Source organism: Panthera tigris, chromosome C1, assembly GCF_018350195.1.
Source record: "Panthera tigris isolate Pti1 chromosome C1, P.tigris_Pti1_mat1.1, whole genome shotgun sequence".
Lineage (NCBI taxonomy): Eukaryota > Metazoa > Chordata > Mammalia > Carnivora > Felidae > Panthera > Panthera tigris.
This window is the reverse complement of record NC_056667.1, coordinates 89430152-89456387: the sequence shown is the minus strand read 5'-3', so window position 1 is coordinate 89456387 and position 26236 is coordinate 89430152. Positions and strand designations below refer to the sequence as shown.

Below are 26236 nucleotides of genomic sequence, written 5' to 3'. Positions count from 1 at the left end.
CTGGCTGGTCTAATAGTTGTATTGACATAACACAGATTACCAGGGGAAAAACAATTTTAATTTTGTATATTCAGAAGCCTCACAAAGACATGAGAGGCTCCCTGGCAGTCAGGTAATCGATGCTTATATAACATTCTGATCTAAGGAGAAGGGGATACAAGTGTGGAGTGTCAAAAGGGAGGAAGACAAATCTCAGGAAGATGAGACAAGCAGACATTTGGTAAACAAATATTTGCCAGGCCCTACAAATAACCAAAAATTTTCTTTGGCATTAGCTCTCTTTTGCTATAGACTATCTAAAAGTTTTTAGGTAGTTAAAGGGGAGATAAAAAGCTCTTCTTGAGTCTGTTGGCTTTCGTCTTCAGCTGGAAACAATCCACATGCCAAAGTGGCACATTCCAGAATATTGTCTTTACTCCCCCTTGCATGCGATGGTGAGTCTGTCTCCAACATTTCTAACATTTCAGAGTGTTGTATTCTCAGAGGAAACACTGTGAAACAAACATAGACTCTAATTGTATTTCACTAAGCATAAAGCCTTCATGTCAAATCTCAAAATATATTTTAAATCATTTACTAGAGAAATATTGCAAGTAAAAATCCACCTCAGTGCTTTTCTAGCTGAAGATTATGCTTAGCTCAACAAGTATTTTACTATCAGGGTTAATAATGTAATTATGTAGATCATGAATTAAATATATGTACTTTAGTAGCCAGACTCCCAGTTACAAGTAATTGGAAAGTTGCAATAAAAACAGCACTTATAATTACACAACAGTCATTATAAGTCAATTTGGTTTGGGCTGTGTACATCTAAACTAATAATTCTATGAATTTAATTATTACTAAATGAAAGGGTACAAAATAGCCATGCCTTACTAAATGATATTTCTACTAAAATAAAAGTTTATCTCAATTTTCATATTTTTGTGGCTGCTTAATATATATTGAATAGCTACACTGTAGCAGATTCCATTTTTCAAAATTAACAATTTGTTCCTGGAGGAAAGACAATTTACACACCATGTAAAAAATGAATGAGTAACGTCTTCATCATTTGGGGCTGCTATAACAAAAATACCATAGAGTAGGTAGCTTAAACAAGAAACATTTGCCTCCCCCGTGCAGGGGGCCATGAAGTCCAAGATCAAGGTGCCAGAAGATTTACTATCTGGTGAAAGCCTTCTTCCTGGCTCATAGATGGTAATCTTCCTGCTGTGTCCTCACATCGTGGAGGGAGAGAATTCTGGGACCTTCATTATAATCCTATTATAATCCCAATCCCATTATGGGGACTCCACCCCACCCATGACCTCATCCAAAGGCCCCAGCTCCAAATAGCATCACACTGCAGATTAGGCTCCAACAGATGAATCTGCGGGGACAGAAACATTTGGTCCATAGGAATGATGCCTCAATACAGAATTTGACTTTCCTTTATTTTTATAGGGACAAAATAAAAGTGATTCTACAATTTTATTTCTTTTAAAAACACACAAAAAGCAATAAAAAAGTAACTCATTGTCATAGCTAACAGTTGCCCAAGGAGACATGGCAATAAAAGTTTATGTGGTATCCTGGATCAGAAGAAAAGACTTTAGGTAAAATCTAAGAATTCCTGAATAAAGTATGGATGTACCTAAAAATATTGAAGCACCTGGGTGGTTCAGTTGGTCAAGTGTCCAACTCTTGATTTAAGCTCAGGTCATGATCTTGCTGTTCGTGGGTTCAAGGCCCACGTCAGTCTTTGCACTGGGATTCTCTCTCTCCCTCTCTCTCTACTCTTTCCCCACTCTCACAATATCTCAAAATAAATAAATAAAACTAAAAAAATAATGTATCATTGTGGGTACATTAATTACAACAAACACATCATATAATAGTACAACAATTGAGGAGACTGGGTATGTGGAATGTGGACACACTTTGTATTATTTTCAAAATTATTCCAAGCCACTAGTAAGCCAAACTATTCTAAAACGAAGTTTATTTGAAAAAGTTAGTCATAACATAATCCTGAAAACCATATTTTTTTTCAAAATAACATAACTCTTCTACCTGAAGGCAAACTTTGCCTTTTTCTAACTGAATATCATTGTTAATGATGTTCTTGATACCAATACTTCAGTGTTTCATAATTCAACAGTTCATAAAGAAATAAAATTTGAAATCTCATAGAATATAATGAATATAACAGTTATGAATATAACATTGCTTGCATCCTTCAAAGTGATGTACTTGAAAAAGTAATGTGTTATAACTCTCAATGTATGTATAGTATTTGACCATGGATATTAGACTGATATTTGCCTTCTACACCCCCCCCCCCAAATACTTATTTCACATTGGTTGATCGTTTAAAATAAAGGACAAATAGTTATCAAATGAATGATTTGATTGGAATGTGTTGTTTGGTAAATCAATTAAAAACTAAATTTTCTCCTGCCCCTGATAACCTCTGCAGAAGCAGAAGAGGAAGAAACAGTTGTATCATTGAATAAACATTAAAGTAGAATGTAATCTACAACACAGGCAATCTGCTAGAGATTGCAAAGACAAATAAATCTCACCTTTAAATAGTAAGCATATGTAGCCCATCACATACATGTTTTCAAGATAAATTATAACTAGTCCTTAAGCAAGAGGACTTGCCAGCATCACTCGTCACACATAGTTCATCCGAAATTCACCAGGTAATTGGGTGACAGTCTGTGTTAGCTAACTGATTTTACCCAAAGGAAAAATAAATGCATATCTTTATGACAGAAACTAGTTTTAGAGTAAGGCGCCCATAAATTTAACCTCCTATGCTCTCATGGAAACACAGAGATGGGGCAGTATCTTCTTTGATCACCTCTAAATACATGGTTCTGAGACATTTGAGAAAGACATTGCTGGGTCATAATGCTGGCAAAAGTCTTGTTTAGCTTTTAAGGGGATTTACATTCATTTTCAAAAGACAAAGAAAACACAATTATACGTTTTTCAAAGTAAATGATCTAGGGAAAGGGCAGAAGGGAAGTCTCTTCCCTTATTTTCAGCAGGGAGAATTATGCATCTTATTTTTAATTTGTATTTGCCCTGACAGTATCCACATGTACTTGAATCATTCAAAGTAACACTCTCGGAAATATCAGAGGACCTTAGAAGTAGGCACAAGAGATAGATACAACTAAGTTGGTTTGAAGAAGAAACAAGAGTGAGTGAGAGACAAATTATCTAGATGTTTAACTTACAATGATATGGCTATTGTAACAACAGACTGAAAACAAAAATAATTACCTCTCCTAAGTACCATGTTAATATGTAATTATTATGACAATAATTATTGCCCTAGGGTTCTAATTATAAGCAAATGAGTTAAGTGAGATTTCAATACTAGAAGTCCTTCACTGAGAAGTTCCACTCCTGTTAATTTTTTGTGAACTTATTTCAACGTATGAAGTATCTGCAACGCTGTACACGTTGCACATTAGTGTTATTATACCGATGTAACCAACACAGTTAAAATATGGAACTCTATCAGTACCCTATTTCAAAAATCTTTCTTTACTCATCCTAAATTCAGAATATTCTTCTAGAAACTTTATTGTTTTACATTTTACATTTAGGCCTATAAATCACTGGAAACTGAACAGGATTTTTTTCCCCCATATAGGCATCTGAATGACTCATGACCACATATTGAAAAGACCATCTTTTCTCACATTGCAGTGGTAATTGTGTCATTAATCAGTTGACCACATATAGCTGGATCTGTTTCTGGACTGGGTATATATCCATTGTGGTTTTTGTTATCCTGTTTCTTTCATTTATTCATTGACGCTTGTACCAATACCACAAGTTCTAAAATACTGCAGTTTTATAATGAGTCTTGACATCTGGCACTGTAAGTCCCCCAAGTTAGTTCTTCTTCCTCAAGCTTGATAATTCCAGGTTATAATGATTCCACCTCATGCATATTCTGTGTTATTTCAGTCACCATGTTTTCCTCTTCTGTGTATGTTCCTTTCCTCAGTGGGTAGGGGCTATGGAAAATCATTATGATGGCAATAGGAATAAGTACATGGTGAATGTTGAGGGTTGTTGATAGATATTTGCTAATCCCTTCTATGCATGGGATACACTATTATTTGATTTATTATTTATTGAGAACAGGTCATTTTTCAAAAATGGTTTTTCAGCTAGTTAGAGATGTAACATGACCCCTCTGTGACTTTAGTCAGGTTCCCCTTAAGATATCTAGACCTTGACCTGGTCACAGGTCCTTGTGAGATCTGTATTGTCCTATTTTAGCAAGAATCCTGCTAAGACAGTTTAGGCAGAATCACTTAACTGTGATATCTTATCTAATCATGTTCCTCATCTGTCCTGTCCAGTTCCTCTGGTGATAATTAATTGATTAGCTGACAATCCTGGCCTTACCTTTAGCAAGAATCCTATTAGGTCTATTTAAATAGGATCTGTACCCCACTCCTGATGTTTTCTCTTAGTAATTTTCTATCCACTAACTCCCACCTTGTTCTGTCAATGAATCTCTTCTTGTCCATGTTTCATTAAAAATGGAGCCAAGTTCTGTACTAGCTCTCTTTTGCTCTATTATAATAGATTCTGAATAGATTCTGTCTCTACCATCTTACCATCCAGCTCTGGTTTCTTGAACAGTTAGAGTGCTATGACTCAGACGGGATCAGATTTGTCACTGGATCCCTGGACTTCTCACCCAGGACCTCAAGTGCACACCTGTGAAGCCTTTTCTTCATTACTGGCTGACTGATCAGAGATCTACTGGTGAGTCTGACTCCTAAGCCACTGCTCTGGATGATAGCCCATTGAAGCACAGTAAGGGCAGATTTTGATTCTTAAGATTCTGAGTATACTCTCTGAAGATGAATTAGAGGACTGGACTTCTTTGTTTGAAAGGTACCTACTGGGCGGGCTAGAAGCTTTTCTTCCTGTGTCCTGTGGGGATTTTACACCCTGATTCATGTAAAACTCGCTGGAAACTCCCACCACGCCCCACAGATCATTGTTTCAAGTTAGAATTGACTCCCTAGGCTAGAAAATTCTTCTTGATTCATTGCTTCATGTGGGAATTCATTCTCCAACTCTTGGTCTAGAAAAATCTTCCTCACTCCCTGTGAGTCCTCTCTGTTCTCTATATTTGATCCTGTTTCCTCATGGGAATTTCTCAACTAAGTGAAACCTCATTCTTGAAACCATGCTGATTATATCCTCCATCAACTCTGTCTTCTTCCTTCCCCCCCTTTTTTTTCCTAATGTTTATTTATTTTGAGATACAGAGAGAGAGAGAGAACAAGTGAGTGTGCATGCATGGGAGAGGGGCAGAGAGAGAGGGAGAGAGCAAATCCCAAGCAGGCTCCATGCTGTCAGGGCAGAGCACAACGCAAGGCTTGATCCCATCAACCCTGAGATCATGACCTGAGCCAGAATCAACAGTTGGACACTTAACTGACTGAGCCATCCAGGCACCCCTCTCTTCTTCCTTTCTTGATGGCTTGACTTTATGAATAATAATATGGAAATTCACTGGCTTCTTTGGGAAACCTAAGATCTCCCCCACAGGTCCCCTGTGAGACCTCTTTCCCTTCCCATTGCTTCTATTCTTCCTTCCTCCTTTCTCCACCTTTGATCTTCCATTCAGTTCCCTTGAATGCTATTCATATGTCTTCCTCCATCCCTCTTGTTCACCCTTGCCAGACTTTCCCCTTTCACTCCATCAGTCTCTTAAGGAACTCAGGAACCCCTAAAAGCAACTGCCTGTGCAACCGAGTCCAAGCTCATTCTGCTCACCAAAGGGCAAGGCAATAAGGTAAGAGGCAAGATGTCAGGGCATAGAAAGCAACTTTATTTGGAAAGCCAGCAAACTGAAGAGATTGTAGACTATTGTCCTATGGAACCATCTCCCCTTGGCATGAAATTCGAACTTCTTTTATGTTAGCAAAGGGAGAAGTGGGAGGGAGTTGGAGTCAAAAGGTGATTGACATTGGCAGACATCAGAGGAAGGCCATGTAACTATGTTGTCCTTCGTTAATTGATCTTTACATGCAGGCATCTGGTCATGTCTTTCCTAAAAATCTTAAACATAGCATAATCATTTCGGTAGGTACTTCCTCATCTCTTCACGTGAGGTAGGTTTGGGGTTAAAAAAAATGGTTCTTGCAAATCTTAGCTGTAAGCAAAATTACTTCAATGATTAACATGCCTACCTGCAGGGCTAAGCAGAAATTTCTGAGCTATAGGTCACAGTAGCAAGGGCAATAGAAGTGACATAGTATCAGATATGCTAAGTTTTTTTTTTTTCCTTATTACACCTGAGGCTGAATTGAAACAAACAAACAAACAGGGGCACCTGGATGGCTTAGTCACTTAAACTTCCAACTTTAGCTCAGGTCATGATCTCACAGTTCTTGAGTTTGAGCCCCTGTAGGGCTCTGTGCTGACAGCTCAGAGCCTGGAGCCTGCTTCAGATTCTGTGTCTCCCTCTCTTTCTGCCCCTTCCCTGCTTGTGCTCTCTCTCTCTCTCTCTCTCTCTCTCAAAAATAAATAAACATTAAAAAATAAAAAAAACAAACATATGGAAATAATTAGAAACATACTGAATATTTTATCGATTCATATGGTCTTTGGAAATACCCAGACAGCTGTGAGATGTCCCCTCAGTCTCTCACCTAAAACACAATCCACACCTTCCATTATTTTAAATATTAGGCAAAATAAAATCTTAAAAGTCTCTTCCATAAATATTGATAAAAAGCTTTAGCATTCATATTGAACAGGTAATCTTAACTTCTTCCATTTGCTATAAACACAATTCAGATACACATATAAAGAAAAGCAAAAATGGGAGTATATTACTGTGTTTGACTTACAGTTAAAATTGTAGAAAAAAGAAGTATGATCTTTATGCCAGTCTGTATGCATGCTTATGCATGTATGATATATATATATATATGTAAACTTTTTCTACTTCTGAATGGTATTACCAAATTAAGTTATAAAATCCTTTAAAGGAATAGAGTTCTGTTCAAATTAGCTTAGAGATAAATGAGCTCTGATATTAATGAAATATTGCTAAAACTCTCAGAAACATAGAATATAACTCAAATACTTTTAAAGTTCATGTAACTTGAAAAAATCTTTGGCAAATAGGATTAGTTTAGTATTGTTGGTTTAATTAAAATAGCTATGTCTTCTGAGTTATCTCCTAGTATTAAGTATCATATAAATGTGAATTTTGTAAGTAGGTTTTTTACGTTCTTTGCTTTTGTGATACTTACCTAAAGTGCATGTTCCACAAAAAATAGTTAACAAGGAAATAACTTGAACTGATAACTACCTTTGTTTAATAGTATGTGTGTGGGGGCCACCTGGGTGACTCACTGGGTTAAGTGTCCAACTTCTGCTCAGGTCCCAACTCATGGTTCATGGGTTCAAGCCCTGTGTCTGGCTCTGTACTGACAGCGAGAATCTGCTTGGGATTCTCTCCCTTTCTCTCTCTCCCAGTCTCTCTCTCTCTCTCTCTTGGTCCCTCCCCCGCTAGCACTTTCTCTCTCTCAAAATAAATAAATAAACTTAAAATATATATATATTACATGTGCATGAAAATAGTTTCCGAAGTCTTTTTTTTTTTTTTTTTTGGTAACTTGAAACATCTAATAACTTAAGTTCAACAACAAATATTCACTAAATATTTAGATAATTTCTAAGCAACAAATTGCTGAAACACTGCTAAGTAGACGTTTAAGTTTAATGCTTCTTATTTTTGTATTTTTAAAATTTTGTCTCTATTTTCTTTAAAGAGAGAGAGAGAGTGCATGTGTACACACAAGCAGGGGAAGGGCAGAGGGAAAGAGCGAATCTTAAGCAGGCTCCATGCTCAGTGCAGAGCCCAGTGCAGGGCTGGGATCCAGTGACCCTAGGATCATAACCTGAGCCAAAATCAAGAGCCTGATGCTCAATGAACTCAGTCACCCAGGAGACCCTATTTTTATATGATATAGAGTAGCTGAATGTATTTGGTTGGGTTAATAAATATGATCCTTTGCCACTGTGAAAAACTGTACCATGGGGAAGCAAATACCTGTAAAAATTGTGAGATGGCTATATTCATAAAATTACTAGTTTGCTATGGAATCCCAGTGTGTGACAGACACTGCACAATTATCTACTTCCTAAAGTTCACTGTAAAGAAAAAAAAAAGTTACTAATGGTTTGTTCCAGAATGAGAAAGAGGAAAATATAGGATAAGGTTTTTGGGAAAACTATCTTAGAAAAGTAATCTTCCCTCATGTAGTCACAGTCATGTAGCTGGCTAAGAATGGGTGGATTTATGTATAAGGCTTAAAGATGAGTTCAATAACATGGTGATATAAAACTAGAGTTCTTTTTCTCTCAGTTAAAACAACAAAGGTTTCTTGTACTCTTGGCCTGTTCTTAATAGATTAAAAAAGGTTTTTCTTCACCTTTTAAGTAAACTGCCTAGAATCCAAGATTTTGTGTCTTATCCAAATCATTTCCTGTACTATACGTTAATCTTTATATGCCCTCAAATATTTAAGAGAAACTAAGGATTGATTCATAGTAATCTATGATCCTATTTAATCAAGTGTTCAAACCTTTTGACATGTTTGACAACTTCCCCAAATCAAATTCTAAATTAAGTCTTCTTGTTCTCAAACTGACCTTGAAATTTCCCAGAGGATTCTTGGAAAATCTCAAAAGGATTTGTTCTCTCACATTGTAAAAAGGAGATGCTAAACTAATTCACTTATCTGATATATTGAATTACATAAAAAGACATTGTCAAATAAGAACTGTCTTAACCTTCACCAGGTTATATTTATATGGGTAAAGAGTATTAAAGTAAGTATTTTAGAAATCAGATCAACTTCATAGAAATTTGTCAATACCCTCATTGTCCACGATAGGTCTTGTATAATTTTGTAAGTCACAATTCTAGTTATCAGTTTTAAATGTTTGTGCCATAGAGGAGCGCCCATGTGGCTCAGTTGGTTGAGCACCTCACTCTTGATTTAGGTTCAGGTCACGATCCCAGGGTTGTGGGCTCAAGCCCTGTGTCAGGCTCTACCCTGAGTGTGGAGCCTGCTTGAGATTCTCTCTCTCCCTCTGCCCCTCTCCCCTGCTTGCACACACTCTCTCTAAAAATAAATAAATACATAAGTAAATACACAACCAGAGTTCTTTGTCAAATGAACTCTCAGATCTTTTACCATGCTCTTGTCACCGCAGTTTTTCTTTTACTCTAATTCTTCCTTGACTGCATTTGTCATCAGTTACAGGCCAGAATGCTTCATCTTCAACAAAAAAATGACTGTCTTAGAGAATATGGAAAGGATTATGACAAGGGTTTGGGGGTATAGGCTTCTGATAGCATTGCTTAAATAACTTTAAGAGCTACCACCCTACGGAGTAAAGATTTCCAGAAGTCTAGTGGAGAAGCTAATGAATTCATAAAACTGCTAACCCATGATCAAGCAGAACACAAGTAAATTACATTGGACTGAATGGACTGGTAAATAATAATTACAATTTTTGCTTGTAACATGACTAGCTCTTTAATGTTCTAAATTCTTTATATCAGGAACTCTTTTCCCCTTTCTCTCAAGCTGTCTATAACTCAGATGTGTCAGTAGATATACTTTTGTAAACAAAAATGAAGCATTTATCTTTCTTCCTACCTGATCCCTCCAGAATTGGGGAACTATTGTGGAGCATCCTTATTTTCATGGCAATATAATTATTTACAGAGGTTATATAATAATCTATTCTTGTAACAGAACATAATTGGAAACATCAGTTATGTACACCAGGCTCTGACTGGAATGTCATATTTGAAAATGATGCATAGAATCAAGTATGACCAGATGGTTTCAAGGAACTAAGGTTGACTTCAGGGAGCCAAAGCTTACACAGCTCTCTTGGAACAACTGGCCTGGTATTTGGCTTATATGTTTCCAAGCCTCATGAATGAATAAGGAAGGTTACTTCCTGGATGGCCTAGCACCTTCAAGATAGACCTCAAGAAGAGAGAAATTCCTCCAAATCTGTAAGTGATGAAGGAAACGTCTGATGGCAAGTCTTTGGCTTGGTGTCCCAAGGCTCAAGAAGCTTTAAAAAGTCTAATTTGAAAAAAGTTCCAGCAAAGCAAACTCATAAAGCTCTATGTGATCAATTACTATTCTTGTTATGCTTATGTAAATAATAAGACCAAATCTAGTAAGACCACACGTATTTTTTTTTTTACTTATTTTGTGATGGAAAATCAAAAGTGGGGTGACTTCAGAGAAAAAAGTTATATTTCAATGAAGAACTTTATACATCCTTGCAGGTTATTAGATTATAATCTTGTTATCTGTCTTTGAGCTATTTTTCATCTCTAGGTAAACTCCTTTTACTTTCTACTTTTTTATCTACCTGTAAACTGGTCTGGATCCTGTTTTTTTAATGCATTTGTTAGCAATTAACATTTCCAATTTTTTGCCCATCCTCATGACTTGGCATTCTTAAGAACTAAAATTGCCCTTTTTCTTTAAATTCTGAGAGCCGAAGCTGGATTACTTGATATAACTTCAAAATATCAACACAACATAACATGTGTGGGCAACCATTATGCCTGCTGCCATGTGGGACAGTCAGAAAGTTCACTGTGAAACCCAAAGGCATAATCAAATGTATTTATGCTGCAAACCAGGAAATACATGGGATTACCACTGCTGTCCTCACTCAAGTATCTAAAGATACTTCCAGCCGAACGTCCAGAAATCTTCCCAACTGACAGCCCTATAGACTGAGATACTAGTCACTGTATTTCTTTCACTTTCATAGAAACTTCTCTCATTAAATGCCTGACTCTACACCATTTAGCAAATAACTTCTAATGCAAAGTTCCAATAGATGATTCAGCTGATCTTTAATGAAACGATGACTGAATGAGAAATGGACTTATAGCCAAAGAAAAGAATGCCTCTCCTTTACTTAACTAGAGGAGGGACTGACAAGACACTCTCCCTGACCTAACTTCAGTCAGGCCTCTAAGCCTTGACCTCGGCATCTGTTCTTGTGGGGCCTGTATCACCTAAATTTAGCATGAATTCTGCTAATTCAATTTAACCAGAATCTTCCACCCAACTCCTCATCTCCTAGGTGATAACTGATCATTCTGGCTTGATGTTAGCAAGAATTCTTTTAGACTTGTTTAACCAGGTGATACATATATCACCTTAGCAATAAGAAAATACATATATAATTAAAATGCCAAGAGTAATATAAGTGTTAATTAGTTGAATTCAAGCTAATTTATTTAGATCTAGAAAGCTAAATATGATTTTATTTTAAGGCATAGATTGCAATATAAATATAAATGTGGAGATAAAAATGAAATGATATATTCAGGTGGAAGTTAAAGGAGTAATCTAGCTGATTCTGTAGCTTTTGTAATAGACAAAATCCTGTGAGTACTAGTAAGAGTTAAGATGTATTGAGGGGCGCCTGGGTGGCTCAGTCGGTTAAGCAGCCGACTTCAGCTCAGGTTATGATCTTGCACTCTGTGAGTTCGAGCCCCGCGTCGGGCTCTGTGCTGACAGCTCATAGCCTGGAGCCTGTTTCAGATTCTGTGTCTCCCTCTCTCTCTGACCCTCCCCCGTTCATGCTCTGTCTCTCTCTGTCTCAAAAATAAATAAACGTTAAAAAAAAAATTTAAAAAAAAAGATGTATTGAGCACACTGTTCTAAGTGTTCTGCAATTATTATGTCTTTTAACCCTTACAAGCACTTTATACAGTAGGGACTATTATCCCCATTTTAGATATAGATTTAAAAATAAAACTCAAAAGGGAAAATTAACAAAGTTTATCAACCAAGTGTATTCTGTAAGATGAGGTTGGGCAGAAGTCTAGGAATGAAAGAGAAACCGTGCTTTTAGAAGGCAAGTACTCAATGCAGAGGTGATACATTCTAATATAATTATAATTTCCACAGTCAAATAACTCCTATCGAAATATCTCATTACTAGCTTATCTAGCTTGCTGTAAGCCAGCTCACTCAACAAAATAAGTCTTCATTTGGTGCTTTCTATCTCCGTATTTAATTCTCATTTCATGTCAACATATTTCCCTGTGGCCCTAGAGGTGGTAGCGGTTCCTTTGTCACCACCATCAGGGTATTGCAGTATTTCCTAGTTTTCCTCCACCTTAAGAATAGTTTTGTAAATAGTCCCTCCCTAACCTGAGATTTGGGGGCAGGATAATGGCTAAGGGGTCGTGGTAGAGCCTATATCCTGAGCCTTAGGGCTCTCTACTACAGTGTGCCAGGAAATTTCCAAATTGTTACCTTAACTACAAGTCATAATTAATTGGCAATCAACTCTATCTCTTACTCTCAGATTAATCCTGACATTCCCAGCTATTATAGGAGACCAAGAACTCCTTTAAAAATTTCATGGAGGCTCCTAATTGTATATCCATAACTTTTAATTTCATTTTTCCCTTGGGATACACTTCAGTACCTTCCTAAGTAGCTAGGTGACACTATAAACTTAATAAACAATATTTTTAACATAAAAACTAAGTACCATAGTTACTTGCTCTCATAATAATACCTTGACCTCAACTTGCTACATTGCTACCAGTGTTGATCATTTGATTGATCATGATTATATTGCAAATCATAGACAGTCTATGTCTACTATTACCACTCTAACCAATATGTTACATTTCCTCAGCCAGGTAGTTATCTCTGAACTCCTTTAATATATGACCATCCTAATCCAAAAATTCTATTTGGAGGGTTTCCTTCCTGCGCCCACATTCAGTATCAGTAACTATATCAAATGAGTCGAATCATAAGTCAGATAGTGCTCCCTGAAATTTAAAAGATTCTAGGATTTGCTAAAATATGAACAGTAAATAGGGAAATCACAGAGAAAAATATAGCACATGAAAGCTAGAACCTGTACAGCTGCAAAAAATCCCTATACCCAAAGAATTTAGGACCAGGGAGAGTATCTAAATGCAGAAAGAAGGAAGTGATGTAGAGGAACATCCTGATAAAAGCAGTGACATTCATACAAGAAGCACTAAAAGCACTGAAAGCCTGATATCATCTCAATGAGTAGGAGCAGAAATAATAAATACCCATAATTGCTCTACTTTCTCCCTCTCTTCTCATGCTGAGTCTCCCCACTGGCTAAACCAAAGAGAAATAGAGAGAAAGGGAGCTCAGGGCACAGATCAAGGTGAAAAGGGTAGAAGCCAATGTTGAGAGGCTAATAATATATGTGATGATAAAGAAAAACCAGAGCTAGACAGTAGTTAAAGTAGTACAAACAGGTTTCATTCACGACCTATTACAGTAGGGAAAGGAGACCTTTATATAAAACTGGGCTCAGTTCCAAATACAGCTTGGACAAGTGAGGATTTATAGCCAAGAACTCAGTGAGGGTCAGTGAATGGAAAATTACCAAGAGGACACCTCAGGGGTAAGGAGGGATTCTGGCTAAACCAACTTGACAAGATTCTTGCTGAAAGCAGACCAGGATGATCTGATACCACATGGTGGGTGAAGACATACATCAGATATCAAGGGTTCTCCAATACCCAGAATGAGGGTTCTCCCTTAACAAGGTTTTGCCTGAAACTGAGCTATGCAGGTCTGGCAAGGACAAGATCTAGCTCAGAATGGAGTTCAGAGGAGCCTGACTGAAGTTTGGTCAAGGAGTCTTTTTCATGATGTCGTTTTCACTAACATCTTTATTCAGATATCTAACTGGTTTTTTAAGCTTAGTAGATCCAAAACTAAAATCTGTTCCTCCTCGAGTTCTCCTTCTAAGTCAGTAAAACAAAACAAATAAACAAAAAACAACAACAAAAAATGAACTTGGTGTTATCTTTGACTCTTCAACCTCTATCACATTAAATTATGTTGATTATACTGTCTGAATGAAGTACCCAAAAGAAAAAATGCTGACTCTGACCACTTACTAAGTTTTCTACTATTACCATTCTAGCCAAAGTTACCACTGACATAGCTTTCTTAATATTCTCCCTGCTTACAGTATTAAATACTTGTAGAATATTTTATAATCACTGTGATCTTTTAAATATATGAGTCCAATGTCATTTCATCATTTCTATTCTTAAAATCCTATAAAGACTTCCATCACATGTAATATAAAATCCAAAGTCCTTATTATGGCCTATAAGGCTCTAAACATCTAAAATATGACTATCTTTATGTCCTGATGTCCTAATTCTTTAGTTTCATGAATGTTGCTTTAGTCACACTGGCCTTCTTCCTTTTCCTTGACCACTAGCAGACTGACTTCTGCCTCTGGGTCCTTGCTAATTGCTCTATATGGAATTCTCTTTTCCCAATTATTCGGAGGCTCACTAAACTCATTCAAACATTTGCTGGAATACTGTCCTCTCAGATACCCATGCATAATCAATGTATATAATATATAGCTGCATATGTTATAATTCTATATGTGTGCATTTACATAAATTATGTATGTTAATATATAATAATTATTGTATAACATATATAGTTAGTAAGTGTGATGTGGCCAATTGATCTGAACAATAATTCTCTAACTTTTATTAAGATTTAATTAAGTTAGAGACCCCTGGGTGGCTGTGTCGGTTAAGCGTCTGATTTCAGCTCAGGTCATGCTCTCACTGCTCCTGAGTTCAAGCCCCGTGTCGGGCTCTGTGCTGACAGCTCTCAGCTGGCAGCCGAGAGCCTGCTTCAGATTCTGTCTCTGTCTCTCTGCCCCTCCCCAACTCAAGCTCTGTCTGTCTGTCTCTCTCTCGAATATAAATAAACATAAAAATTTTTTTTAAGATTTAACTAAGTTAGAAAAGAGTTTTATAAAATCATTTTAATTAAATATAAATATAAAGCACGTTTTTCTCATATAGCAAATTTAAAAATAATTAGGATAAGTGAAAGAGTCTGTGGATTATAATACTGACATCTTGGAAAGAATTTAACGGATGTATTTAAATTATATTCTTATTAATTGTCCTTTAATAATTCATCCCTAGTTTTGAGTCGAAAACTCAGACATTTTTAGTTTTCTGAAGCACTAGGTTTTTTCAGTAGCTAAAATTTACATTGGAACTGAGGCAGAGATAGAGCTGTTGGCTTAAATTATGTCCATTTTTTTTAAGTTTATTTATTTTGAGAGAGACAGAGACAGCACAAGCAGGGGAGGGTCAGAGAGACAAGAGAGGGAGAATCCCAAGCAGGCTCCGTGCTGTCAGTGCAGAGACCTATGCAGGGCTTGAGCCCATGAAACTGTGAGATCATAACCTGAGCTAAAACCAAAAGTTGGAGGCTTAACCAACTGAGCCACCCAGGCGCCCCAAATTATGTCCATTCTTTTTCTTTGGCCAAATGTTTCACATAACTTCTTAAAGTAGTATGAGGCTATTACAGAGACAACATGCTTTATTCACTCACATTTCTTATTCAAGAGTCTATAGTTTGTTTTGACTCTAAATGTAGAAGAAAATAAACAAGAGGAAATATACATGAAAAAATACAATAATAATTATGCATAACTTTATTTAAACCAGTAAATATTTTGACTTAACTTTCCAGACTTTTTAAAAATATTTGTACTCCCAATTACTGTGAACTTTGACTCTACACATTTTATCACAAAATATGTAACACTTAAAAGTGTCTTATCTAAGACTTAATATTTGTCTAAGATTTAAAACATGTCATTTCAAACTGCTTTGGAAATGAAAACTTTCAGAAACTCTTCTATGAAAGGCTTGTATTCCCTTTTTAAAAAAGAGGGGGAATATAAAATCATATTTAATCAAGTTTTTTTTCTTTTAGCAGAAACTTAAAATTGGTTTCCTCATAGTTACAAACTTATCTATCTTAGGCAGTGACTATTGGGAAGATAATGACACTTCTTCTCATGGGGTTAAATTTATTTCCAAATTGAGAAACTAGGCGGAATTATGATACTATTGCTACCATCTAAATAAAGATGATGTAGATGCTGAATTACAGTTTACCTCTGAGGCAGCAATTAGAAACTAACAGATTCAAATAAAAAGCGAATAGAGGCTCTGTAGTTTTCATGGATGCCCACGTCTTCTTTCTATTGTTCTAATTATGGAACAGCAAATACCAAGTAAAACTTAGTGTAGCCGGGTGGTGGTGTGACTCAGCCTTGACTAGTAATACGAAGGAGGCATTCAGCTTGGGTACTTTTTTCATCACACTGTGGGCTATCTAGTGCTCTGTCTCACAACGTCTTTTTGTAAGAGTAAAATAAAGGCAGTTGTACTCACAGTTCCTGTTATCTCTAATTCCATCAGCATTCATAGTATTTGCTTGGTTCCTTATTAGTATGAAAAATCAGGCCTCCATACTATTTACAAAGAAAATAATAGAAATGTAGACAGGTGTATTCATAAAGAGGCTGATTTAGGAAAAATACATAATGGCAGCTAATGAAATTAAAATAGAAAAGGATGTCCTTATCCTGTTCCTTTATAGTGCTTTGCAAATAAGACTGTAGAGTTGAAAGTCCCATTAACTACATAAAAAACAACTTTTTTGATGTAAACAGTTTATCCACTTGTTATCTCACTTCCTGTTACTTTCTTTTGCAGATTAAACAGATAATATTTCTCTCCAAATAATGTATTTACAGTTTTTATTTCTTTTCCAACCTGAAAGACATTTAAGAAAAAAACTTGCAAACTCTAATTTTTGATGCTTAGAACATGTATAACAAACAATATATATGAATCTACTCTGTGCAATAATATTCTCCAGGTTTTATTTAAAAATCATTGCACTTGCCAAAAAATCATTTGTCTAAATTATTAACAGATTATAATTTTGAGTCAATAATGTTAATAATCTGAGTCACTGGTTTTGAAAAGAATGAAGATTACTTATTTATTGACCCAGTGTTATACACACAACAATATAATAAAATAGTGTCTGTTTAAACAGCCTACCATCTTCCCAACTAGCCATCTTAAAGTCCTTTATTTTAGCCTGTTCATTACTCATATACTAACAACTGTGTATACGATGGGGCATGAATATATATATCTCAGCAAGATTTTTGAGTTCAAATTAAAAGTAATCAAATGATAGTCATCAGATTATTTGTTGTAAAAATCTATCACTAGGAAAAATTTGTCTCTGCACTGTTCCACCTTCAGTGGTTTCCCAAATAAAAACTTATTGCCAGAAATTATGTACATTTTGTAGGCCAGTGTATATGCTGAATAAATCATGTCTTCTATAGCTGTTGTCTTCTGTATTATTTTAGGATGTACCATGTTTTTTATAAATATCTAAAATATGTAAATTTCTTCTCTGAATGTGTGATTAGTTCCTTTCTAGCCAAAGGAGACTTCCCCCATGATCAAATTCAATCATTTTTCTATGTTTTGGAATTCTGCCTGAAAATGCTTATTTTTATTTATGAAAGATGTGCCAGAAGATCTGCAAGAGCAATTTTGTAACACTTATAAGCATATTTTTTCCAATTTGAAATTGAGCTTACAGCTAGAAGTAGCAGAACAAATGTAAAAAATATCATTATGAATTTGTAAATGCTGTGAATTCAATAGCATGGTTAGAAAATGAATGGCAATACTTTGGCGATATTGTATTTTAATATCACACTAAGAGTGGACAGAATGTGTTTATTAAGTAAAAACTGAAATATATCTGGAATATGTCATTCCAAACGTTGTTCACTGAGCACACAAGAGTTTATATTGAAAACTATTGGAAACTGAGGCTGAATAAATTGCATACATTGAGATGATCCTACAGAGTTTTATTTTTAATTTTTTAATACAGTGTGACAGTCATTGATTTATTGTCCCTCAGCTATAAATTCATCCTTTTTGCCTGCTCTGTGAAAATGAATCTGATGCCCCTAAATATTTTCCTGTTAGCACCTGACACTGAAGCTTTATCAGTAGAAGAAAGTGGAGAGAAACTACAGAGTGGAGTCTGTTTCTTGTTACTGTTGTGCTCCTCTGGCACGCTCCTGCAGTGTGCTGGGCTTTCGCGAACACCAGGCTCCTGTAGTGCTCACGGATTCTCCACTGCCTGGCTTCGGCTATGTGTGGAGGGCAACAGCTTCTAGAGACCAGCAGTTTCTTTGACACCTTTTCCAAACATTTCTGTAGCAAAGTGCCCCTTGTGAGACACTCCTCCAAGAAAAGCTTTCATTAGCACTCTAGAGAGCAAATTTCTGGCAAGTTTACTGCAGTGACTTCTCTTTTAGTGAGCCACAATTCTGCCTCTCCACAGGTCTTGATATAAGACCCATGTGTGTGTTTTGAGAGGAGAGTGCTATTTCTTGAGTGCTCTGTCTCAGCCCGAGGCAGGATACCTGTTCTATTATTTGTTATTCCTATAGTCAGTGAACTTACTAGAGATTCTGGAGTAAATATGTTTGCTTGTGTAGCTAGATGTCACTCTTTCAGCTAACTTGGTTGGCTGATTGAAATTTGGACTCAGGAGTAGTTAATGAGACTGAATTGTCAGAGCAGTCCTAGCATACTGTGGAGAATGAAGTGCAAAGACTTAGGGATGTAGGAAAGCTGAACTGAATTTAACATCTAATATTCAATTATGGATGTGATGTAGTTTTTGGAGCAAATCAACTCAGCCATTGTTTTAGTTTCTTCATTCTGCTTTAACAAATTACCAAAAACTTAACGAATAAAAACAACAAAAATGTATCATCTTACAGTTCCTGGGATCAGACATCCAAAATCAGTCTCAATGGGCTAAAATCAAGTGTCTGCAAGTCTACATTCTTTCTAGAGGCTCCAGGCAACAATCTTTTCCTTTTCTTTTCCAGCTTCTAGAGGCCATCTGTATTCCTTGGCTTGTGGCCACTTCCTCTATCATCAAAGCTGACTGATTTGGCTTCCTAACTGACTTTGGCTTCTGGTATCACATCTCTCTCTGATTCTGATCCTTCTTTCACCCTCTTATAAAAACCCTGTGACTACATTAAGCCCATGTGAATAATTGAGGATAATTTTCTCATCTCAAGATACCTAACTTAATCACATTTACTATGCCCCTTTTGTAAAGTAACATTTTCATAAGCTTCAGGATTAAGATTTGGGCATCCCTGAGGTACTATTATTTACTTTACCACAATTTCTGACACTTGGTATGCAACTATTGACCCAGCTAATCCCTTTTTTCTCTTTACCAAGTTGCAGGGATTGCCAGGAGCAGTTTGCATTTACCTGCAGGGCCACTGGTGTAGTTCTAGAAGATTGATTCAGGACTGTGTTAATTCTACTTGCCATAATGCAGTCTATAGATTTTGATCATCTTGACAATCCACAAACACCTAAGTGGTCCACTATCCTAATGACATTATGCTGATTGGATCTGATGACCAGGAAGTAGCAGGTGCATTACGCAAAGAAGAGGATAGAAGATAGACTCACAGATTTCATGAACCTGTCTCTGTAGGGTAGTTTCTTGTATCAACAGTCTAGAGCATGTCAAGAAATCCCCTCCAAAGAGAAAAAGTTGTTGCAACTTTCACTGTGTACCAAGAGAAAAGAGGCACAATACTTGGCAGGCCATTTTGGATTTTTGTGTAACATATACTGTGTTAATCTGACTCATCTAGGGTTACCCATAAGGTTTCCAGTTATAAGTAGGTACCAGAACAAGAGAAGACTCCTTATCACATTCAGGCATCAGTATAAGCCATTCTACCTCTTGGGCTTCATAATGTAATAGATTTAATAATACTTGCATATAAGTATGTTGTATGGGCCTCCAGCAAACCAAAAGTAGGAAAATTGCAGGGAAGACCTTTAGGATTTTGGAAGAAAACCTATTCTTTTCATTGAAAGATAACTAGTTTCCTTTTGAGAAATAGATACAGACTTTCTACTAGTCTTGTTAGAGATTGAAAGCCTAACCGTGGAACCTCAAGTGACCAAGACATCTAAGACTCATGTCATTTCACACAGCATTGAGTATGACCAAGCAACTCATTTCAGATCAAAGGAAGTACAGCAATGGGCTCATATTTGTGCATTTAATTGATTTTACCATATACCCAATCAATTGAAGAAGCTAGCCTAATTGAAAGGCACAATGATATATTGAAGACTCATTTTGTTACCAGTTGGGAGACAACCGCTTAAAAGAACAAAATTCTATTTACAGGACTCAGCATATGCTTTTAATCAGAATTCTGTAAGATGTGGAAGTGTGAGTGGAGTCTGTCATATTATACCTAGAACTCACTTACGGAATATTTTTTTCTTACCTGGTAACTTTGAGCTGTTTCTTTGGAGACATTAATTATCAAGATGGGATGATTCCAACAAAAGGCACACAACAATGGTTCCACTAAACTGAAAGATGAGATCACCTCCTGGACATGTAAGGATCTTTCTGCAACTAAGCTAACAAGAAAAGGGGGTATTAATTTGCTGGCCTGCACAATTGACCCTGTCTGCTAAGTGAAAATATGTTCTACACAATAAACACAAGGCAGCCTGCATCTGTATTCCAGGGGATTCTCTATGGTACTTCCCAATACGTCCATGTCCAATGGTAAAGGTTTATGGAAAACTATAGCAATAAAAAAAAAATCAGAACATTGAGGGCTTGGGCCTTTCACAGATATAGAACGCCAAACAGCAAATATTCTTCCAGAAGACAGAGGAAATACTGAACGAGTAGTTGAAGAAAAGAGACATAGTTGTCAATTAGGACCTCATGAGTAATTACAGAAATGAAAACTATACGAGCTTTGCATATTTTCAAATTTCCTACATGTATTTATTTGTATATATTAGCCATTGTGTTTGCTTTCTTCAGTTCTCCATTAGAAACCTCCCTATGAAGAGCTTTCTCCAATATGTTAAAGGGCAGGTTTCTGGCAAGCTCCAAAGGATGGGTTTCCAGGGAATTCCAGTCATACAGCCAAACAGTGACAACGCTGCCATTCTGCAAGGCACAGTTTTGCAAACTCCCAACACATTCTGGCTCTTTGAAATGTATGCAGTTCCCTATTTCAACCCTATTGGAAATGACTGCTTCTATATCTGTTAGAAAATTCTTCAGAGTTATGTTTACTTCTTTTTTTTAATTTTTAAAAAGTTTATTTATTATTGAGAGACAGAGAGACACAGAGCGTGAGCAGGGGAGGGGTAGAGAGAGGGGGAGACACAGAATCGGAAGCAGGCTCCAGGCTCCAAGCTGTCAGCACAGAGCCCTATGCGGGGCTCAAACTCACAAACTGCGAGATCATGACCTGAGAGGAAGTCGGTCACTTAACCAATGAGCCTCCCAGGTGCACCTGAGTTATGTTTACTTCTTACTAGCCAATTTATCACATATCAATCCAACTCCTATTGCAGTTTATCATTCTTTATATGATTCTGTTCAAACCACTGTGCGGCTCTCTCTCTCTGGATAAGTCAAAGATTTATACATATGACAAAATACATTAATGGATTTGGTAATGGTAAACTGACCTGGAATTCTTGGCATTAACCCCCTACGGTCATGATACACTATTCTTTTAAGTATTGTTGGATTCAATTTGCTAATTTTATATTGCAAATTTTGCATCCATGTTCAGGTAAGATATTGGCATGAAGTTTTATTTATAGTATCTTTAGCAATGGTATCAGTGTAATGTTATAGGTGTAATGTTGATCTCATGAAATACATTAGAAAGTACAATTTACTTCAATTTTCTGAAGAGTTTGTGTAGAATTGGTATTATTTCTTCTTTAAATGTTCAGCAAAATTCACCAATAAAAATTTTTTGGTTTGACGTTATTTGTGTCATATAACTTTTAACTATAAATTCAATGTTTTTTATAGATATAAAACCATTCAGATTATCTATTTCTTCTTGAATGAGCTTCGGTAGTTTGTGCCTTTCAAGGACTTTTTTCTATTTCATCTAAATTGTCTTATGTATTAGCAAACATTGTTCAGTACTTCCTTATTATTCTTAGTGTATGTGTAGCAATTGTAATGGTGTCACCTATCCCATTCCTGATATTGGTGAATTTGTGTTTTTTCTTTATTTTCATTATCGGTCTCTTTAGAATGTAATCAACTTTGAATTTTGTTGATTTTCACAAAGAGCCATTGATTTTTTTCCTTTTATTTTTTTTTTCAATCTTGTTGTTTTCTGCACTGATTTAAAGTTAGTTGTTCCCCAGAGCCTGGGTGGCTCAGTGGGTTAAGAGTCCAACTTCAGCTCAGGTCATGATCTCAGAGTTAATGGGTTTGAGCCCCAAGTCGGGCTCTGTGCTGCCAGCCCAGAGCCAGGAGTCTGCTTTGGATTCTGTGCCCCTCCTCTGTTCTCACTGTCTCTCTCTCTCTCTCTCAAAAAACATAAAACAAAAACAAAAACAAAACAAAACATTAAAAAAAATTTTAAGTTAGTTGTTCCTCAGAGAAAACCTGCAGAAACAACTTAACAGAATGGCACTAAATTCATATCTATCAAAAATCACGCTGAATATAAATGGACTATATGCTCCAATCAAAAGAATGGGGCATCAGAATAGATTAAAAACAAAAACAAAAACAAAAACAAGACCCTTCCACTGCCTACAAGAGACTCATTTAAGATCTGAAAACAACTGCAGATTGAAAGTGAGGGCATGGAGAAATATTTATCATGTTAATGGACATCAAAAGAAAGCTAGAGTAGCCATACTTATATTAGGCAAACTAGATTTTAAACCAAAGACTGTAAGAAGAGATGAAGATGAACACTATATCATAATAAAGGGGTCTATCCAACAAGATCAAACAATTGCAAATATTTATGCTCCCAGTTTGGAAGCCCTCAAATATATAAACCAATTAGCAACAAACACGAAGAAACTCATTGATAATAAAACAATAATAGTAGGGTACTGTAACACCCCATTTATAGTAATGGGCGGATCACCTAAGCAGAAAATCAACAAGGAAACAATGGCTTTGAATGACACCCTGGACCAGATGGATTTAACCCCTATATACAGAACATTTCTTCCTAAAGCAGCATATTACACATTCTTTTTGAGTGCACATGGGACATTATCCAGAATAGATCACATACTGACTCACAAATTAGTCCACAACAAATAAAAAACAAAACAAAACTGACATTATATCATGCATATTTTCAGATCAGAACACTATGAAATTTGAAGTCAATCACAAGACAAAATTTTGAAAGACCACAAATACATGGAGGTTAAAGAACATCCTACTTAAAAATTAATGGGTTAACCAGGAAATTAAAGAAATGAAAAAAAATTAAATACATGGATTTGGAAACAAGTGAGAATGAAAACATGAGGGTCAAAAACCTTTGGGATGCAGCAAAAGTGGTCATAAGAGGAAGTATATAGCAATACAGGTCTACCTAAAGAAGCAGAAAAATCTCAGTATACAACCTAACCTTATACCTAAAGGAGCTAGAAAAAGAACAGCAAATGAAGCCTAGCCAACAGAAGAAAGGAAATGCTAAAGATTAGAGCAGAAATAAATGATATAGAAACAAAAAAACAAACAAAACCCAGTAGAACAGATCAATGAAACCAGGAGCTGGTTCTTTGAAAGAATTAACAAAATTGATAAACCTCTAGGCCGGCTTACCAAAAAGAAGAGAGAAAAACTCAAAAAATAAAATCACAAATCTCTGAGAGGAGAGATCACAACCAATACCACAGAAATACAATTATAAGAGAATATTATGAAAAGATATATCCCAACAAATAGAGCAATCTGGAAGAAATGGATCAACTCCTAAAAACATATAAACTACCAAAGCTGAAATGGGAAGAAAGAGAAAATTTGAACAGACCCATTACCAGTAAACCAGCAAAGGAATTGAATCAGTAATCAAAATTCTCCCAAGAAACAAGTCTAGGGCCAGATGCCTTCCCAGGGGAAATCTACCAATCATTTAAAGAAGAGTTAATACCTATTCTTCTCAAACTGTTCCAAAACATAGAAATGGAAGGAAAACTTCCAAACTAATTCTATGAGAAGAGAATGACATGGAAATACATAGCTAATTAACCTTCTCTATCTGATTAAACAGGAATGTTATATTATATATGTCAATAGAGTATTTAGGGAAAATGCTAGACCAGTTGCCAAAAATGATAAGATTATTATATGCTAACCACTTTGAATGTATGATGGGTAAATGTAACTTTAAGCATTTAAAAGAAAATTAGCTTAAAAACTTAATATTAATTCCAAGTTTAACAGAAAATTTCTTACAACTATTACTATTTCTGAATTACTATTGTTTTTTTATTCAATTGCTAATAAAACACTTGGAGACAAAACAAATAAGAACCTAATATAAAGATTTTCTGTAGATACTGAAAGTAATCACTTGTATGCTCAATATAAATAAATTACCTATAATATAATTTATAGTAATAAGCATAAAATATGCAACTGAAGTGATTAATCACTTAAATAAAATTAATGCTTAACACTGTGTTTATTTTATGCCGCTATACCTTTATTACAACTTTAATTTGATTATGGTTGTAATGAAGATAATGCTATTATACGCAACAAATGCCATTAGTGCTAATAGCTGATAACATATTCCATGATGAGAAACATTTTAGGTACTATTTAGATTTCCAAAAGCTCTACACCTATTTATAATATTAAAACAAGAGCAACTGCACCGATAAATAGTGTCTCTTTAGCAGTGATAGTTATTTTCTGACTTTGGTTTAAATTTTATCTTTCAACTCAAATTGCCTATCAGAAAATTGCTAATGCAATTTTGAATAAACAAAACAATTTATATATGCTCACATTTTTTGTGAATAATCGTCAAGGAAATTCTTCAAACTAAATGGATCACATTATATATATATAAGCCTTCTTCACATCAACCAACATATAGGTATTGAAGTGATATAAAATAGATTAGGTTGCACCTCAAGAAATAGAATGATACTATTAAATTCAAGAAAAACACTATAGTAACTACGTAGAATGAGAAGTGCAATCTGTGGTACACAGATTAATGTAGAAATAAAGTTCCTTAAATATCCAATGCTTTTGAGCCAATTACAGGGGATCCCTATCCAGTGCAGAGTTCAGCAGAGTAAAACCCATGGGAAAAAAAAAACCTGACCAGTGGCTTATTTGCGTAAGTAAAGTTTTATTGGAACACAGTCTCACTCATTTATTTACAATCAACTGTATTGTCTAGAGCTTATTTCACACTACAGTAGCAGATATCATACGGCTCTCAAAGCTTAAAATATTTTCTATCTGGCTCTTTGCAGATCGCTGATCTAGAGCAATTCTTGGGCAAATAATTTACTTGGCAGCTCCCAGATTGATTAATATTTCTCTCTTTCCCTCTCTTTCTTTTCCTTCCCTTCCCTTCCCTCCCCTCCCCTCCCCTCCCCTCCCCTCCCCTCCCCTCTCTTTTCTTTCTGTTTTGCTCATTCCTCAACCAATTCTCATTATGCCTTTATTGTCTGGATTTCATAATTTGTAATTAAGTCCCGCATCTTGGGTTTTGGATTTCCTTATACCTACAAAAATTAGGAGGGCTATGTACCTGACTAGGTCTCATTAAAGCTGAGCAATGACAGGTCTACGAAATAGGCAGACACAAATAAAATCCTTAGTGGATGTTCTGTGATTTTCCCGAGAATGCAGTTCATGAGAACTGAAAAAAACAAAAACAAACAAACAAAAAACATGAGTAACACATTGGTGGAATATTTAAATATACGTAAGACAGGTAGATTGTTTTCTTTACTGTATCTACTTTCTTTTATATTAGTTTTGCAAGAGAATATAATAAAATATTTACTTGCTAATTTTTATTTGGCATTTTAAACACGAAGTCTGAGAAAATTATTTTTTTCAAGTGGTGTGTTGATCAAAACAAGCTACATTTTGCTATAGCAATAAACTGCTTCCAATTCTCATCAGTTTTAAAACAATAATGTTCATCATTTATATTAAATGTTAATTGTGGGTCAGCTTTTGCTCTGCTTTACAGCACTTTCATTCCATATTTGCTATGAGCAAAGCACCCCCTATCTGCAACATTGTAGGACTTGTGGAAAAGACACATGGCAAACCAATCACTGCTTCTTAAAGCATCAGCTCTGAAATGGCAAAAAAAAAAA

General features: G+C 35.8%; 1 long non-coding RNA gene across 2 annotated transcripts; it reads right to left on the bottom strand.

The window, feature by feature from the left end:
• On the bottom strand, positions 1 to 25761 carry LOC122241189. 2 transcript variants are annotated; one of them, XR_006221214.1, is made up of 5 exons: positions 25657 to 25761; positions 20353 to 20491; positions 19514 to 19613; positions 16355 to 16434; positions 1 to 491 (listed from the first exon to the last, which is right to left on the bottom strand). It is a non-coding gene; the product is annotated as an uncharacterized LOC122241189 (long non-coding RNA). The 2 variants fall into 2 exon arrangements; XR_006221213.1 differs by lacking the exon at positions 19514 to 19613.
• Positions 25762 to 26236: the final 475 nt, after the last annotated feature.